At 42.1% G+C, this 13,329-nt stretch overlaps 1 protein-coding gene across 2 annotated transcripts in view; it reads left to right on the top strand.

Moving 5' to 3' along the window:
• Positions 1 to 4,605: 4,605 nt before the first annotated feature.
• LOC137277309 (myocyte-specific enhancer factor 2A-like) overlaps positions 4,606 to 13,329 on the top strand; it is a 113,184-nt gene continuing 104,460 nt past the window's right edge. Inside the window, exons 1-2 of one of the 2 annotated variants that reach the window (XM_067808969.1) lie at positions 4,606 to 4,717; positions 4,920 to 5,100. The gene's annotated coding sequence lies outside the window, so the exon portion shown is untranslated. Of the gene's footprint in view, positions 4,718 to 4,785; positions 5,101 to 13,329 lie in introns of those variants that run through there. The other variant, XM_067808968.1, reaches the window with a different exon arrangement.

Raw genomic sequence — 13,329 nt, 5'->3', positions numbered from 1 at the left:
GTGAAGGGTTTAAGATATCTTCTTTAAAGATTACTACCATTATGGACACACTCATACCACAAAATGATCCAACATATCATAAAATTAATTCAAGATATCTTGAAAAATAATTTATCCAGATTCATAAATGCATTATAGATATCATGAAAGTTGTTTTTGATAACTTTATTTCAATTAGATATATATTAATTTAAATTTACGATATCTCTAATTCTGACCGTTACTGATACATGTCCTAACCCGAGAGGTCAGCAAAGGATTTACAGATATCTTCATATACTTCCAGTTACATATTCGTGTATTCTTTCGGTTCAAAAAGTGTCGGCAAGCCATGCACATCTCGTACAGGCGAAACTTGTATGTCAACCATTAGACAACGAAAACAGGGGTCAAGAACCTGTTGATACTTGTCAGCGCCGCACACGTTGACTTGAAACATTAACCATATACATATGTACGTTTTTGAAGATATCTATAAATATGCGGCAATTCTAGATATCACTAAATGCTTATCGAAATTTGTATTTAACTAAAGTATAGCATGCAATGAATCACTGTTGCTGTTTTCCCCTGTAATTGTAATTGGTATTGGTATTTCGATATGATCAATCCAACTGACGCCATAATTCACCATATGTTTAATTCACGCTGTCATTTCTTACGTCATGACTTCTACTACAGATATGTATTGTTATCTGTAGATTCATTTCAGGATAAGTTCAACTTTAATTATAATAATTCAAATTAATTTTTAAGATATCTTTAAACTAATTTAAGATATAAGTTCTGTCGTTATACGTGTGAAATTGTGAATTGTGAATTGTGAATGCGACTTACGACAGGAACCAAACAGCATGTGACACTCACGGGGCAGCCTGTGTCTGGTGTTGAACTGTTGAACTGATTTCCAACATTCTGGGTAGTTGTGGCCATGCAACTAAAGCTTGATGTGGATTAAAGCGGTGCTAGGTTTAAATAATGCCAGTGTGCCTTCTCGATATCTGGGCAGTATGGGCCCTGTATGTAATTTAAAGACGGGATATGATTACTGAAACCAGGTCCTAGCCTAGATTTTCGTTCTTTTAGCGCCAAGATAGTCGTAAGTTTATGTTAATGTATGGCACTTGCGACTATCTTAGCGCTTATAGACTGCTTCGGAAATCTACACCCTGAACTATAACAATCAGCAATGTCAATACAACATAGTAGAAGTACATGCACTCTAGAACATCACTATCGAGGAAGAAACTTTTGGGGACGCGCTATTTAACACCGAGTTCAGCAATATTCCTGTTACACAGAACCAGACTGGTTGTGGACATGGAGCGGGGTCTGACTGGACTGATAGTAGGACCACACACACACACACACACACACACACACACACACACACACACACACACACACACACACACACACACACACACACACACACACACACACACACACACACACACACACACACACACACACACACACACACACACACAGATGAGGTTCTGCCTGGTGTGGAATGCACACTGGGCGGATGAGGTTCTGCTTGGTGTGGAATGCACACTGGGCGGATGAGGTTCTGCTTGGTGTGGAATGCACACTGGGCGGATGAGGTTCTCCCTGGTGTGGAATGCACACTGGGCGGATGAGGTTCTGCCTGGTGTGGAATGCACACTGGGCGGATGAGGTTCTGCCTGATGTGGAATGGACACTGGGCGGATGAGGTTCTGCCTGGTGTGGAATGCACACTGGGCGGATGAGGTTCTGCTTGGTGTGGAATGCACACTGGGCGGATGAGGTTCTGCCTGGTGTGGAATCCACACTGGGCTGATGAGGTTCTGCCTGGTGTGGAATGCACACTGGGCGGATGAGGTTCTCCCTGGTGTGGAATGCACACTGGGCGGATGAGGTTCTGCCTGGTGTGGAATGCACACTGGGCGGATGAGGTTCTGCCTGGTGTGGAATGCACACTGGGTTGATGTATGAAATGGCTCGCAAACGACACAAAACAAAAGAACACACACACACACACACACACACACACACACACACACACACACACACACACACACACACACACACACACACACATCCACCCCCACTCAGCACTAAGGTCGGCCAGGGTAACATCACACAACTATCCCAACCTCAAGACGATGTAAGAGTGTACGATAATCATTGCACAAATATTGATCACTGGGACGGTCCCTTGGGGATGGAGGCATGTCAGTTGTAAATGGTAGAGAGATGGCGTTATGAGAGATGTGTAGTGAGACCTGGTGATGACGACCATGTGACGACTCAGAAGCACCTACTTTCCCACACGTCTTCCGAACAGTTTCACCCTCGCTCTGCTCAGCGGTGGTCTCCAAATTGTCGCGCCTTGACCAGCGAACCAGTGGTTGATATTGCCAGCAACTAACTACCCATGCCATTGGGACTTGCTTTGTAAGAGAACCAGTCGGCCATTCTCCAAAGTGCGACCTACTAGTTGGCTTTCCTGCACAGAGTTCAGTATTCACCCTGTGGTGGTGCTATACTAGCGTTCATAACGGAGTTGAGTGAGTGAGGTGAGGCCCTTTATTCACTCAAAGGTGCTTGGATGCCTACCTGTTGACGAGCTTGGCACAGGCAACGCAAGTCTGTCAACCTTGGAAATATATGTGTATACATCATCCGATCCGATCGGCAGTCTGTTAAATGGATAACGGTAACTCCATGTCTGTGATATTAACACAGTGGTTATCCCTATGCACCTGATTCCGAGAGGCCAAATCTCCAGGTCGGTGGGCACACGGAGCAGAATGTCACCGGCATTTCCGTCATATCTTGCAGAACTGCTTGGTGAATAGTTAAAAAACCGTTTCCCCAATACTCGCATTAATATTTTAGAGCATACAACTGAGTTATGATTTATAGAGCGACTCTTTTTACAATAAAAACGATATTTCAGATGGAGATTATCGCCCTGATATGTTCACGTTCTCCTGTCACTGGGTCTACCTCTTAATGGAAGGGGTGACTTTGAGAAGATCCCTCATGGTGCGATTTTGAATAATACATAAAACGCAAACAATCGAAACTGGAACATAAGATAACAGGCTAGATTTGACATAACGGAACTTCATATGCAACTATAATGATATCTTTAAAATATATCACTTTCTCATATCTACAAATATACATACAACGGATAACGCACGATCAAAAGTGATTTTCTCTTCCTTTAACAGATAATATTTTAGATAAGGTATATTTAAACTAACAAGAAGGTTAGATCAATCCACGTGTAATGGAAATCTTTATCATTTTTAAAACTAAGTGAGTGAGAGAGTGAGTGAGTGTGGATGGCTTACGCCGATTTAAGGAATGGGCTTCACACATTATATCCATGTTGGGAATCGAACTCGGATCTTTGGCGTGAGGAACGAACACATGAAGTAAAGAGAAACAAATTATATAACTATAAAAAGAAATACACACGTACGCACGTACACACAAGCGCGCGCACACGAAATTCATACGTTGATTTCATTTACAAATTGGACGTTTGCCTGTTCACTGTATCAGATATTCAAACATAAAAACAAATCAAAACAATATAAAGGGTGGGTAAAAGTTAAATAACTGACATACTGTTATATACCCTGCCCTGCACATGCGCTACCTGTAAGTGGTTCGTGGGAGTGTGAATTACTCAACTGTCACAGGCTATTTTCTCAAACAGGATCATGACACCGTCATAGTTTATATACCAGGATTCTTGATAAGTCTTTCATGAGCATAACACGTACGTCAAACTGTATTTTAAGAAGAATGTGTAAACTCAGCCTCATCCTAAAGCGTGGAAATATGCAAGCATTAAAAAAGTGGCGTAATGACGGAATATACCCATATAAGCAATCGGAGGGCGGGGTTATAAACTGTCACGCACGTGGCCAATAAACTCCACGAGTAAAGTCAGTTGGACAACGGCGTGAAGGCATTATCTTATTACACGTGCGTGCTATCGGCATTAACTCCGGGCCAATAATTCAGAAAACGAAAGTGACAAGAATAAAACGACTGTAAATCAGTGGTCAGGTGAATCGAGGAGAGGTTTATGTTGGACTGTCTGCTGTAGTTTCACGTGAGCATTTCCACGATTCTCATTGGTGTTTCTATATGACGTCAATAACATGGAATTCCTACTGGCGCGTGCGTTCTGGAATATTTAATTTTCAATTCTAAGTCTCTCGAAGACGGAACGGAGCAAGGCGCTGAAATAAATATACTACAGAGAGCTGTCGCAGTCGATGTATTCTTATCTGCCATGTTGGGAAGAGTATTTTCAATCATCAAGAATATATCTGGGTCAGTGATGACGCAAATGAACCGCCGCGCATAGTAACCAGCAATCGACTTCTTCCGCACAAGAAAAGAGGTCAGATTTAGGTTGGAGGGTTATTTCAGTCTTGATCGTTCCGTGGCTGGATATAGTGACGGCGAGGATTACATAAGGCTATTAGTACGCTAGTTTATACCACCTTAATCTGGTGAATATATACCAAGTGGGTATGCAAGCGGACTGATATTTTCATATCGTCCCACTATAAATACAGGACTGGTGTGTTTTCCTTTTCCTAAAATAGAACGAGCTTCAGATTTTCACCTATAACTCCTCACTGGATAGTAAAAATAGAAACGTTAGAGTTATTTTGGTTCAATTCATGGATTTAGTCTGGTGAGACTTGTAGTGTATCTGGAGCACTGTTTATTCAATAGTGAACTCCGATTTGAAAGAAATATGTCACTTAGACGGAAGAAAGTGAAATGTGACCATTTCCGTCTTATCGCGTACTGGATATTTTGACGTCGCTGTAAAGCTTGTCATGTTATACATCGTTATCAAACTTGTGCTAAATGACTGGCTGTCTCTGTTTCAGAATATCTTACTCCCTGTAAGAAACACTGGAATCGCCGAAGGACAATTCCTTCCTTCAATACAGCAGGATTCTGACAAGCTCTCCAGCCGTCAAAGACCGTTTCATCAGCCTGTCTCACTCGGACTAATGTAGTGAACACGGCATTTTACAGACGAAGAAAAAGTCATCGCGACCCGACAGGGTAAGTCAACATGTTTTATATACTTATACACCCTAGCTTATGATACTGTTGAAATATGACCTTAGCAGTAACAGTCGGGAGGCAGTGTATGTCAAATGTCAATCAAGTGTTACGCCCGTGTGCTGTACTGGCCTGCGGCAAAGTTAGGACTATGTACGTAACTTACCACTCATGTCAGCATTACCAGACAGTATTACACGCTCGGCGAGAAAGGCCGACCAGACTTTTATCGTGGGATATGTATTCGGGTTTGTGTGAATAACTATTATCGTACATTTGGGATGTGTTTTAGATGTGCGACCCGAGGCTTCGGTTAGTTCGAACTTGATGAGTTGCCAATGGCATTTGCGTCACAGACCTGCTTGTCGTTCCTGGCAACGTATCGCCTAGGTACTGCATTGCCTTGGTAAAACCGTCAAAAAACTGACGTTCACGTAGCGCTTGCGTCGTGTATTGACCGGTCCAAGTACTCGGTCCAATTATTGATGTTTTTACCAACTACCTTTCCTCTGCTTGTCGTCGGCTGACTTAGCTCCACATAATCAGGCAGCTCAATCGCAATTTGTTCGTCGTGATTTTGGCCCTGAATCCAATTACCAAATCTGGTCTTCTTATACACAGCCCAGCTGTAGTCGTGGAGTCTATCTACTTAGCTGTAGATAAGACAACGGGATTAGTAAAGAGTTCTCCTCATCAACGTAATGACTTATTATCATCCTCCCAGCTTGCATGTCATGTAGGTGTGTTGGTAGTGCTACCAGTTGTACCCTCATTGCTGAACTGTGTGATAGCACTGTCAAACACTTTTGACTGTTTGGTCTTACATAGATTAAATATTTTACTACTGATATGTAATTCAACACGTTTTATTCAGTATTTTGGTGTCTTAAAAAAATTCCTTTCATTGTGTATTTCCTTAAAATATGTTGGCAAATAATGTACACATTTAATATACTATATATTTTGATTTACCTTGAATTGTTTGCAATGTCTAAACATGTTTTACATATGAATTAGTATGAAGTTGTACCTATGTTTGTGACCTGGATATTGTCAGCATTGTCAGACAGGGATGCTTCAAATATTGGTTTGCCTGGTCTTGACTAAAATTGTAGGTTGTTTCATACAAAATGGGATATTGTCAGGTTTTCACTCACTCACTCACTGATTGGTGGTCAGTGTCCTGCTTATTAGTGAAAATGTGTCAGTCAATAGTCTATTTTCAGCTTGTGACACATTGTTCTACTTCTGCTATAGTCAGATACTTTGATGTATATTGGCATATATATGCAGTGCACAAAGGCATCAACAGTGCCCATGATTGTGGCAAGGGTTGATTATTGGTGAGGTGTTCATATATACCAGGCGATCATGCCCTAATTAGTAGGAACATAGAGGCTTCCATTACCTGCTGTTCGATTTTAATGTTTTTTTATGAAAGCAGGAATATATGTTTTGTGCATGTTTATCCCCTTCTCTGAGGAGTGGAGCCAGGTATATTCAAGACAGCTATTTACAATCTCAGGCTGGGATTTGTGTCACAAATTTTGTTTTGATTCAGATTTCTACTCTCAGTATTTCATAATTTGTAAATCAACATTTAGGAATTTTTTTTACTTTCAGTCATGTGAAAGTTCTGTAGAAAATATGCTCTTAAAACTTAGTAATGGAACTCATGAAAATATGTTTTTAAGACTTAGGTTTGGCATTATTTCTGTGGAAAATCACAATTCTGATTGAAATTTATTTCAAGCAGGACATGTTATATTGTAAGACCAGAGTCACCACCCACTAGGGACAGTCGCAATTCAACATTTTAACCTGTTTTTGAACATTCATTGTGGTCAGCATCATCTGCTTGGACAATTATACTGGCCATTAGATTGAAACATTTACATCAACTAACTTTTTGTAAAAAACATAGCTCATGAAATGTGTACAATCACTTTTTAAACAATGTCTTTTAACACTTAAGGGGATAGATACAAATATTTAGTTCCACACAACTGTAAGAATCACTTGATCATTTGAGAAATTCACATGTGTTATCATCTCTTTTACTGGTTCATTTTTCCATGAAAAATAAGTTTTTCAAAAATGCGAGTAAGTCAGATAAATGCATGTAATAATTAGAACTGTTAACGGCTTAAGTGTGGCTTTTGATACTGAGGACCGAGGTTGGAATGAAGTCAGTGTAATGGTGATTTGTATTATCAGTCAATTGTGGCAGAGTGGAAGGTGACAAGGGAGATGAGGTGACTAGGGAGATGGGAGATGGGGTGACTAGGGAGATGAGATGACTAGGGAGATGAGGTGACTAGGGAGATGGGGTGACTAGGAAGATGAGGTGACTAGGGAGATGGGGTGACTAGGAAGATGAGGTGACTAGGGAGATGAGGTGACTAGGGAGATGAGGTGACTATGGAGATGGGGTGACTAGGGAAATGAGGCGACTAGGGAGATGGGAGATGTGACTAGGGAGATAGGGTGACTAGGAAGATGAGGTGACTAGGGAGATTAGGGAGATGGGGTGACTAGGGAGATGGGGTGACTAGGGAGATGAGATGACTAGGGAGATGAGGTGACTAGGGAGATGGGAGATGGGGTGACTAGGGAGATGGGAGATGGGGTGACTAGGGAGAGGAGATGACTAGGGAGATGAGGTGACTAGGGAGATGGGAGATGGGGTTACTAGGGAGATGGGAGATGAGGTGACTAGGGAGATGAGGTGACTATGGAGATGGGGTGACTATGGAGATGAGGTGACTAGGGAGATGGGGTGACTAGGGAGATGAGATGACTAGGGAGATGAGGTGACTAGGGAGATGGGAGATGAGGTGACTATGGAGATGGGATGACTAGGGAGATGAGGTGACTAGGGAGATGGGGTGACTATGGAGATGGGGTGACTAGAGAGATGAGGTGACTAGGGAGATGGGAGATGAGGTGACTAGGGAGATGAGATGACTAGGGAGATGAGGTGACTAGGGAGATGGGGTGACTAGGAGATGGGAGATGGGGTGACTAGGGAGATGAGGTGACTATGGAGATGGGGTGACTAGGGAGATGAGGTGACTAGGGAGATGGGGTGACTATGGAGATGGGGTGACTAGGGAGATGGGAGATGGGGTGACTAGGGAGATGAGGTGACTATGGAGATGGGGTGACTAGGGAGATAAGGTGACTAGGAAGATGGAGTGACTATGGAGATGGGGTGACTAGGGAGATGGGAGATGAGGTGACTATGGAGATGAGGTGACAAGGGAGATGAGGTGACTAGGGAGATGGGAGATGGGGTGACTAGGGAGATGAGGTGACTAGGGAGATGGGGTGACTAGGAGATGGGAGATGGGGTGACTAGGGAGATGAGGTGACTATGGAGATGGGGTGACTATGGAGATGAGGTGACTATGGAGATGGGGTGACTATGGAGATGGGGTGACTAGGGAGATGAGGTGACTATGGAGATGGGGTGACTAGGGAGATGAGGTGACTAGGGAGATGGGGTGACTATGGAGATGGGGTGACTAGGGAGATGGGAGATGAGGTGACTATGGAGATGAGGTGACAAGGGAGATGAGGTGACTAGGGAGATGAGATGACTAGGGAGATGAGGTGACTATGGAGATGGGGTGACAAGGGAGATGAGGTGACTAGAGAGATGAGGTGACTATGGAGATGGGAGATGAGGTGACTAGGGAGAGGGGAGATGGGGTGTCTAGGGAGATGAGGTGACAAGGAAGATGGGGTGACTAAGGAGATGGGGTGACTAGGGAGATGAGGTGACTAGGAAGATGGGGTGACTAGGGAGATGGGTGACTAGGGAGATGAGGTGACTAGGGAGATGAGGTGACTAGGGAGATGGGAGATGGGGTGACTAGGGAGAGGAGATGACTAGGGAGATGAGGTAACTAGGGAGATGGGAGATGAGGTGACTAGGGAGATGGGATGACAGAGTTTGGAGATTAGTGGAGATTAAAGTTATTACGTGACACAGTTGTCATAAGATCTTCCCTGATTTCCCATATACATAGGTGGATCCAGAAGAGGGTGCAGGGGTGGACACACCTGTTTTTGTCCAGGATGTTTTTTAAATGACCATTGACACTCTCCTGGAAATTGATGAATATGAACTGTGCATCCATCCCCTTTTGAACTGCAACCCACTTTCTCATAAAGCTGTATCTGCCTCTCTGTGTGTGTAACACACATCTCTGAAAAACACAAAACAAAATTCTGATTTTCTCTCATGAAATGTTCGTACACTGTAAGCTACAGCGCCATTTATCTTTTTAGGTTTCTGACCTCATGAGAGACTTTAAATGGTACACATATATGATAAACTGGAGATTGCCTCTACCTAAATACCTCCCATCTGAATCTTGTCAGTTTAGGTTCATTATAGTTTATTCAGCAAATGTGTTTCCCACCATCATGTTTATTGAAATTGAAACAATTGTTTGACAGCTTGGTATTGATGTTCACGATCAGCAATTTTGGCTATGCACATAAAATACACAAACTGTCTAGACTGTCCTCGATGCATGTGATAATATTTTACATCTTTACTTTGGCAGGTGTTTGATGAGCACACATTCAAAAAACATTGTTTACTGTAGCCAGTTTTTCAATGTTATTTGTATTTACCAAAACAGATCACAGTTCACATATGCAAAGCTGCATGTGGTAATAAAATTATCTGAAAGTAATCTTTATTGTCATCTCCGGGGACCAGTTTGGTGGGTACTTGTCCTTTCCAGATGTTTGGTAAGTGAGCATAAACAAGGACAACAGGGGAAGTGGATACAGTTTTGAAAAAGTGTAAATAAGTCCATCATTTGGCGCCTCTGTTCTTGCAGTTAGCCATTGGTGGCTACAGGGTGATACAGTGTTTTCATACAATGAGACTGGGTGATACAGTGTTTTAATACCATAAGACTGGGTGATACAGTGTTTCATGCCATGAAACTGGGTGATACAGTGCTTTCATATCATGGGATGGGGTGAAACAGTGTTTTCATTCCATGAGACTGGGTGATACAGTGTTTTAATACCAGGAGACTGGGTGATACAGTGTTTTAATACCATGAGACTGGGTGATACAGTGTTTTCATGGCATGAGACTGGGTAATACAGTGTTTTCATACCATGGGATGGGGTGAAACAGTGTTTTCATGGCATGAGACTGGGTAATACAGTGTTTTCATACCATGGGATGGGGTGAAACAGTGTTTTCATGGCATGAGACTGGGTGATACAGTGTTTTCATTCCATGAGACTGGGTGATACAGTGTTTTAATACCATGGCACTCATTATTGCTCATGACATCAACCACTGGTTTGATTGGTCCAGATTTTGAATTTTGCCAGCAGCACATGGGTGCAACCTTGTGTATGCATTACCTAAGCTGTGCATGTATTACCTAAGCTCTGTTTGTGTGTGTGTCACTTAGGGTGTGTGTTCGCATTCGTCCATCTGTTCATCTGTGTGTCTGTTTGTGTGTATGTGTCTGTCTGTGTATGTCTATTACATGTCTGTATTCATCTGTGTTTATGTGATTCCCCAGTAAGGAAAGGCACCACAGTCTGGTAAAATGGTTGGAGTTTGTTTGTAAACTTCAGTCAACATAGCAACCAACCGTTTATTAAATACAAATGAAACTATTGAGATCCATTGTTGGATGGTTGACACAGCTCGTTTGTGGTAGGATATGTCTGTTGGATGGCCCTATCCCCTACGGGCATAGCGCTGTGGGTATTGGGTGTGTCACATGTGCTGAAATGACAAAGTACTTATTGACCATAGTATACAGGACAGTGTTCGTCTATACTGCCAGTCCTCTTACTGTAGGTAAAGAGCATTCTTCTATCCTGTATCTGTAGCATTATGTTTGCTTCCACAAATTGTAATGATTCTATTTATACAACTTTAAACAATCTAACAAATTAAACAAGATTAAAGAAATTGATTCAGTGTATAGAAATTGTTGTAAGAGCAGTTTGGTTCTTTTTGAAATCACCATATGCATGACATCCTGTCTGAGATGCGTGCAGGAATGTTAAGTGACTATGTTTTGTTCCATTAGGGTAGAATCTGTTTTCCTGGTTAGAAATTAATATCATTAATTATAACAACAGAACTTATTTGCAGATTCCCCTACCTTGATTGTGGGGTGATCAAGCAATTATAGATATATATCTCAAGAACGTGCATTATTCATGTGACTTTGCAGACAAGAAATGTTTAATATGTCTTTGTTCTAATGAATCTGATATGCACCTGGAGTTGTTCAAGGAGCACAGAACTTACTGATAAGGTTTTGGCTTGATGCTTATTTAATTCATGAAAAAGCAGCCATGTCTCAGCTTGACTAAGCAAGTTGATGACAGAAGAGTAATTATTGATTATTAATGCAATTTGCATAACTATCATACGTCTAAAATGGGGGAGGGATGTAGAACCCCTGTTGGTTGTGTACACCTGTAGTGTATACCTGTGTACATGTCTGTGGTCTACAGTTGGTTGTGTACACCTATAGTGTATACCTATGTACATGTCTGTGGTCTACAGTTGGTTGTGTACACCTGTAGTGTATACCTGTGTACATGTCTGTGGTCTGTAGTTGTGTACACCTGTAGTGTATACCTGTGTAGAGGTCTGTGGTGTACAATTGGTTGTGTACACCTGTTGTGTATTATTATTAGTTGTGTATATGTCTGTGGTCTACAGTTGGTTGTGTATATGCTTATTATGATCATGCCTCATAAATTATACCTGAAATGGGACACATATTCACTATGAAACTACTGCTTAACATTCCAGTAGAACATGCATTAATATTTGCACAGTGTAACCTGGTGATATGTAGACTTATCAACTGACGTTGGTGTGATAGATAGGTGTCTGACGCAAATACCGTCATATGACACACTTAGCACAATTTCCCTACCTCAGGTTACAGCGAGCGGCAATCTCAGGGTGTTACATGTCTGTTATAATCAAAGCATGTGATATGGTGAGTTATAGAATGGCTATGTAACCCACAGGTGTTAGTTAAATCAATATGATGTAAGGTAATAGGAGGCTGGGTAATGACTGCACATCCTCTGCTTCCATTGTGAGCACTGTGAAATGTATACACAGATATATGATATTGATTACAACACTGTGACGACCATACATGCAAATATTGCAAGACTCTCGTATTTAGAATAGGAACTGGCGTGACGTCATTCACCTCAGAATATACTCTTGTGTTCAGTATCTGTTTACGGGAGAAACATTTAATGATATTTATAGGTGTTATAAAAACACACTTATGTTGAAAGGTTGAGTTAGTCAAAGCTTAAAAAATCACAGGAAACATTATTTGAATTTACTTAGTGTATCGTGGTATATACATGACCAGGTAATTGATCAGGTAAGTTCTAAGGATCATTGTTAGTAGGATGTTTGATTGGCAAGATATAATGCATTGACTTTGTACGTCAGCTCTGTGTTGTGTGTGTCCTTCATATGATCACAACAGTACAGAGAGTCTGACAGGCTTTCCCTCATGGGGTGGCACTCGGCAGCAATACGGAAGGTCTGACTGTTCTTTATGTCATGGGGTGGCGCTCTGCACAGGACAGGAGTAACAGGATTTACCTCATAAGATAGCACTTGGTGGCATGATTTATGAGTGTGCTGTGTGTCGTACTTGAGCTCAAGTCAGGTGAGCAATAAATCATACAGATGGCAACCTTCAGGTAGGATGTGAGGGTTACTACAGGAGGTCGTGACACCACAGGGGTAACTACAGGGGATCATGTCACGTCACACCAGAGGGTTACTACAGGAGGTCATGTCACACCAGAGGGTTGCTACAGGAGGTCATGTCACACCAGAGTTACTATAGGAGGCAACACCAGAGGGTTACTACTGGGGGTCATGTCACAACAAAGAGTTACTACAGGAGGCAACACCAGTGGGTTACTACAAGATATCATGTCACACCACAGAGAGTTACTACAAAAGGTCATGTGACACTGTGAGGTTACTACAGGAGTCGTTTCACATCATTAAGTTACTACATGGGTCGTGTCATACCAGAGGGTTACTATAAGAGGTTGTGTCATACTAGGGATTTACTTCCAGAGGTCATGTCACATCAACCGGTTACTACAGAGGGGCATGCCACTCCAGAGAGTTACTACAGTGGGTTGTGTCACACCGGAGGGTTACTATAA

This window comes from Haliotis asinina, chromosome 3 (genome assembly GCF_037392515.1).
Source record: "Haliotis asinina isolate JCU_RB_2024 chromosome 3, JCU_Hal_asi_v2, whole genome shotgun sequence".
Taxonomy (NCBI): domain Eukaryota; kingdom Metazoa; phylum Mollusca; class Gastropoda; order Lepetellida; family Haliotidae; genus Haliotis; species Haliotis asinina.
The sequence above is the reverse complement of the archived record's forward strand: the minus strand, read 5'-3'. Positions and strand labels throughout refer to the sequence as shown.